At 36.7% G+C, this 5,526-nt stretch overlaps 1 pseudogene across 1 annotated transcript; it reads left to right on the top strand.

The window, feature by feature from the left end:
• Window positions 1-2,809: 2,809 nt before the first annotated feature.
• Window positions 2,810-5,236, top strand: LOC143619004 (uncharacterized; annotated as a pseudogene). The gene is made up of 8 exons (XR_013151127.1): window positions 2,810-2,942; window positions 3,702-3,739; window positions 3,832-3,905; window positions 3,991-4,074; window positions 4,168-4,202; window positions 4,604-4,689; window positions 4,966-5,105; window positions 5,228-5,236. The product of XR_013151127.1 is annotated as an uncharacterized LOC143619004 (transcript).
• The last annotated feature ends 290 nt before the right edge of the window (window positions 5,237-5,526 follow it).

The following is a 5,526-nucleotide window of genomic DNA, read 5'->3' as shown; positions in this document are numbered from 1 at the left end:
GGGGTGAAGGCACAGGAGGGGTTGTTCCCTTGCGGGATTGGAAGGCCGGTGCTTGGCGTGAAACTCCTTGGTGGTGCTGTAAGCCAGGATGCGCGGTTTATCAGCAGTTTGGCTATGAAAAGGGCATCTAGCGCTGTGGAACTGATGAGCTGTCTCCCAAGACTTTGGGATCCTCAATGCGAGCTTCTTTTGCTTCGCTCATGTATGGGAGTCGCCAAGCTTTTGTTCGGTTTTAGAACATGCCAACCAATGTATGTGGGGGAAGCTGTTTCTATATTTGACAATGGTCTTCGAAGGGCGATTGAGGACATCGTGGTTTGTGGAGGTCCGTTCTTTGGGGATCTCCAATGGAGGTTGGCATCACTTCCGATCCGTTATGGAGGGTTGGGTCTCTGTTCGGCCGAGGATGTATCTACATATGCTTTTGTGGCTTCGAGAGCACAGTCGTGGTGTTTGCAAGACCATATTCTTCAGGGTTGTGATATTTATGGGTTGGACTCTGATTATGGGTGTGCGATGGATCGTTTACGTACTTCACTTCCAGATTTTGATCTTAGCAGGTTCTCTAATAAGGACACCGCCCCCCCCTAAAGCCCAACATGTTGTGGCGAGTGCCTTATTTAGTGGAATCGTCAAGAGTTTAGAAGTGAAGTTTGATCTATCCCCTCGCCAAAAGGCGGTGTTTGAATGCCTTCGGGCTCCTCGGGCTCAGGATTTTCTAACGGCCATCCCCATTGAAGGATTAGGCCAACGTATGTCGGGTTTGGAGTATCGGGCTATCCTTAAGTACCAGTTAATGATCCCTATGTTCCCGACGGATGAACCTTGCCCAATTTGTCGTAAGGTCTGTTTGGATTCTTTTTGGTGACCATACGGTGCATTGCAAAGAATTGACTGGCTTCAAATACAGACATGATCTGGTTAGGGATGTTCTGTGTGATGTTCTTAAATGGGCAGGGATTTCTGCTAAAAAGGAGGCCCCTGTTAACTTTCTCACGGATCCTATTGAAGGGAGGTCTACTTTACGACCGGCTGATATTCTTGTGTTCGGGTGGGCAGGGGGGAAACACGCCTGTGTGGATCTTACAGGAGTGTCTTCTCTTGTTGGGCTCAGGGACCGTGGGTTTGTTGTGGGTCAGGCTGCGTTGAAGGCTGAATCGGGCAAAGTTGTTAAACACGAGAAAGCTTGTTTAGATAATCAACATGTCTTTCTACCATTTGCCTTTGATACATTTGGTTTTCTGGCTCCAGAGGCTATGAAATTTTTTAGTAGGGTTCAGCGCGTCGTACACGGAACCTCTTCAGCTTCTAGGTCCCAAAGCTTCGTTTTTAGCAGGATTGGCTTTGCTGTTCAAAAGGGGGTTGCGGCGCAACTTGTTGCCCGTTTGCCTGCCACTTTATTGTAATCGTTTTATAGTAAATTATATAAACATACATTAAAATATCTCAAACATACAACGCTTAAATGTTAGGCCTTAACGTTGTGATTAGGGCCAAATGTTAAGGACTACATCTGACTTGTTTCGACTATTTTATTCGGTTCAACCATTAGATAAACAAGTTACACATGCGAGATTATAACACATGCATGTTACGGTCACCATTTCCTCCATCGCCAAGACCTGTAACCACTAGCCACGTAAGATGAGTCTATCCTCATATATCAGGGCCGAACTTCTAGACTTAGAAGGTTAGGTAAGGGCTTAGAGCCACCAAAAGAATAGAGCCCCCCAAATTTCCTTTTTTTTTTTAAATAGTTACATATGTGTATTGGAATTGGACCGCAATAAATAGCGCCCATGTGTAAAAGACCAAAAACAAATAAAAATGAATCAATTAAATTAACGCCCATGACCACCTTCACACAAAAAAAAATTAAAAAAATCATACATTGCTAAATTGTTGTTTATCATTGTTAGGTATTTAGCTAATTTCAATTTTCATTTATCATTTCTCTTAAATATCACACAATACGATTTAGGTAATTTACTTGCTATTATCATCGTTATTTTTGCTATTCACTTGGTTGATAATGATAACACATAATGCATTATGCTTGTTATTAAGCTTTTACATTAAACTAGGGGGTGTTTGGCTAAGCTTATTGCTTGTTGGAGGGGCAAAATGTTCAAAATGCCCCTCCAGAAAGAAAAAAAGCTTCAATTTAATGCTTTTATGTGCTTTTGGAGGGGTATTTTGGACATTTTGTCCCTCCAAAAAGCAATAAACAAAAAAAATAAGCTCAGCCAAACACCCACTAAAATAGCATTGCTGTTTGTTGTTGATCCCAACCTCAAACATATTAGTTTAAGTTTAGAATTTAAATAAGATTTATTATAACTTTTTAAGATATTAAGAGAGATGAATTAATAAAATTATCTGCTATACTTATAAAATATCACCATCAATCGAGTCTGTTTATGAAATGGAATTGAGGGGTGAGAAATGGAATTGGAAAGAATTCTCTTGTTTGTTTATGAAAGAAAGAGGTGAGAAATGGAAATAAACCATTTCCATTTCTTTGATTTTGTTTCTCTACAAAAAAGCGGAGAAATGGATTTCTCTGATTTCATTTCTCAGCCTCACGCCTCTCCCTGCCATCTCAGCTTGCCGCGTTTCACCGGACCAACAAAACCACTGGTAACGATTGCTTTATCTTCAACGGATTCAAACTATCCATAATATGTAATATATTTTCAATTCAAGTTTGCAACCATTTGATTTTGATTTCTAGGGTTTTGATTCCTAAACATGAAACAAGCAGGAGTTCTCATTCTTTCTACAACACAACTAGGGTTTCTCTTTCCTCTTGAAGAACAAATCCCAAATTTCAAAACCCTCAAATCAATCTCTTGTTGCAGATCGAATTGGGAGGATGGGAAGAGGCAAGTTTAAGGGCAAGCCTACCGGCCGCCGTCAATTCTCCACTCCCGAAGAGATGCGTATGTCAATTCAATACACTCCTGCTTTTATTACCATTAATATTCATTTCTATTGTTGATTGATTGTTATTCGATTCATATCTGATGTATGTAAGTTTGCAATTCATGAGTGGATCCGTCTTACGTTGATTTAGGGTTCAATTTGGGGTTTTAGCTGAAGTTAGGTCTTGTGATTGGTTAATTTAAGATTGTGATTTCAAATTGATGATTATATGTGATGGTCATTGGAATAATCAGTTTGAAGATGTGAATCTGTTTGATTAATATGGGTTTAATTCACTACATGTTAAACAGAGGAGCTGCTGCTTTATGTATTAACTTATTAATTAATGTTAATATAAAATTAGTAAGCAACAAAGGAGCAATGTTTTAAAAGATTCTCAATATGCCAGATGAGTGTTCACTATCGAGCAAGGTTGTGGTAGTCACTAGTCGGGCGGTGGGGTGGAATATCTCTGGAAACCGCTTATTTTGGTTGGAATCAGGCCAGAAAACGCCGACCAAGTCTGATTTATTCCGAGTTTGGTTGGCCGTTAGACTGATTAGACCAAAATTAATTAGTAGGGTGGGGACCAGTTATTAATCGGGGATTAATAGGCGCCTAGTCGGGATTTTTACAACCATGCTATTGAGTTTTGACCTTGTGCATGATCAATGAACCTTTCTTGTTAAATATATCTTTTTGTTGTAACGGTTGAAATTTGATAATTCTTTAGCGCGATAATTAATTTTGTTTTGTTTTTTTCTTGGTGGTTGCAGTTGCCGGTACTTCTTCTCGCCCACGCACGTTCAAAAAGGTAAATATGGAGGTTAATTTGTAACGGTTATTAATGTTCCAAAAAGCTTAAAGTAGGTAGGGCTAATTAGTATTTATTATATGTTTTACCAGGAAGAAGCTGAGGTTGATTTGAGGAGGAAAGATCTGATGAAGAATCTGAGGAGTCATCGGATGAAGAATCTGACGTTAGTCAAGTTTGACTTTTTGTAAATCTTTATCAATATAATGTTTGCTCATATACTTGATTTGTTTTATTTATTGTTATTTTAGAGGAAGAAAGGAACCCAAGGTGTTATTGAAATTGAGAACCCAAATATGGCTAGGCCCAAGACCTTGAAAGCAAAAGATGCTGATGTAAGTTATTATATGTATAAAATCATTATTGAATATGTATTTTGTTTTTTTGTTACTAATTTGGATTGGCTAATGATTGCTCTTGCTGTTTAGCTGGATAAAACAACTGAGCTATCTAGACGTGAACGGTTAGTAAATTCTTTCTTTTTTCATTTTTATTTCTTTTGTATCCACTTTGGTGTTTTAAGGAAGCCACAAGTATTGAATATGTTTTACTTGAACTGGGTTTGGGCAAAACATGCCAGCTTTTCTCTGAACCACTTGAGGACTCCATGTATTAAATATCATCACAAAAGCTATTTTAGAAAAGTAATGATCTAATTTTCACAAACAAAGGGATTTATGATATTATACGCATTTGAGTAGTTTCAACAACTTTCAAGTTTCAATCAATTCACTTGTTACTTTTTCTTACCTGTTTGTTTTGCTATTGGTTTAAGTAAGCATATAATTATAATATCACCGGATGCTCATGAAAAACGAGGAAGCGCAAATGCATTTAAATCACGTGTTTAATTTTATGTTGCAGTGAAGAAATTGCGAAACAGAGGGCTCATGAAAGGTATATGAAGTTGCAAGAACAGGGTAAAACAGAACAAGCAAGAAAGGATTTGGGTGAGCATTCTGATATTTATTTGAAATTATATAATTGTTGTGCAAAATATGCACATGAAATTCATATAGCATTTATATATGTATATTTTTTTGGAAAAAAACTTGATAGTTTTACTAATTTCTAATGCTACTATGGCCAATATATATATATATATATATATATATATATATATAAATTCCAATAAATGTGACTTATAATTTAGCTCTTTTATTGATTTTTTATTTCATCTATATATATTCAAATGGTGACTTTGATTCGTGTGTTGTATTTGCCAGAGCGTTTGGCTCTTATCCGACAACAAAGGGCAGAAGCTGCTAAGAAGCGAGAAGAAGAGAAGGCTGGTAATGTTCAAAGTTCTTTTTGTTTTTTAAAAGCTGGGTTTGGTAACGGGTCAATGATGGTTTCCATCAAAACGGTTTTTTTAGTCTTGTTCATGATTTGGTTAGGTTGACAACTTGACACAAAACACTATTTTAGAAGTTATAAATAGCAACTATGTTAAATAAAAACTATATTGTACACTGGTCTACTTTTCAGATAGTATGAATGTATGATTTTGGTTAATGATGCTACCTATTTGGAACTAGATAGAAGTATAAAACATACTTTTTTGTACATAAAAAGTTGAACAAACTAAAGTGCTAACGTTTATATTACTTAGTAAAGCAATACATGCCTATTGTTGGGGTATCTATGTTTTTATCATTTAAATTATCTTAAAAGCAACTTTGCATAAATCATTGATTGGTTTTGGTCTCTTGTTAACTCTGGTTATTTTTTGCCAAAATTTTCTCAAGTTTTAATGTTCTTTTTCTGTATGTTTTAATAAATGAAAA

This window comes from Bidens hawaiensis, unplaced genomic scaffold, assembly GCF_021521415.1.
Source record: "Bidens hawaiensis isolate Kalapana, Puna unplaced genomic scaffold, B.hawaiensis_p1.1 tig00002343_1, whole genome shotgun sequence".
Taxonomy (NCBI): domain Eukaryota; kingdom Viridiplantae; phylum Streptophyta; class Magnoliopsida; order Asterales; family Asteraceae; genus Bidens; species Bidens hawaiensis.
Note: the sequence above shows the minus strand (reverse complement) of the source record. Positions and strands in the feature narration are given on the sequence as shown.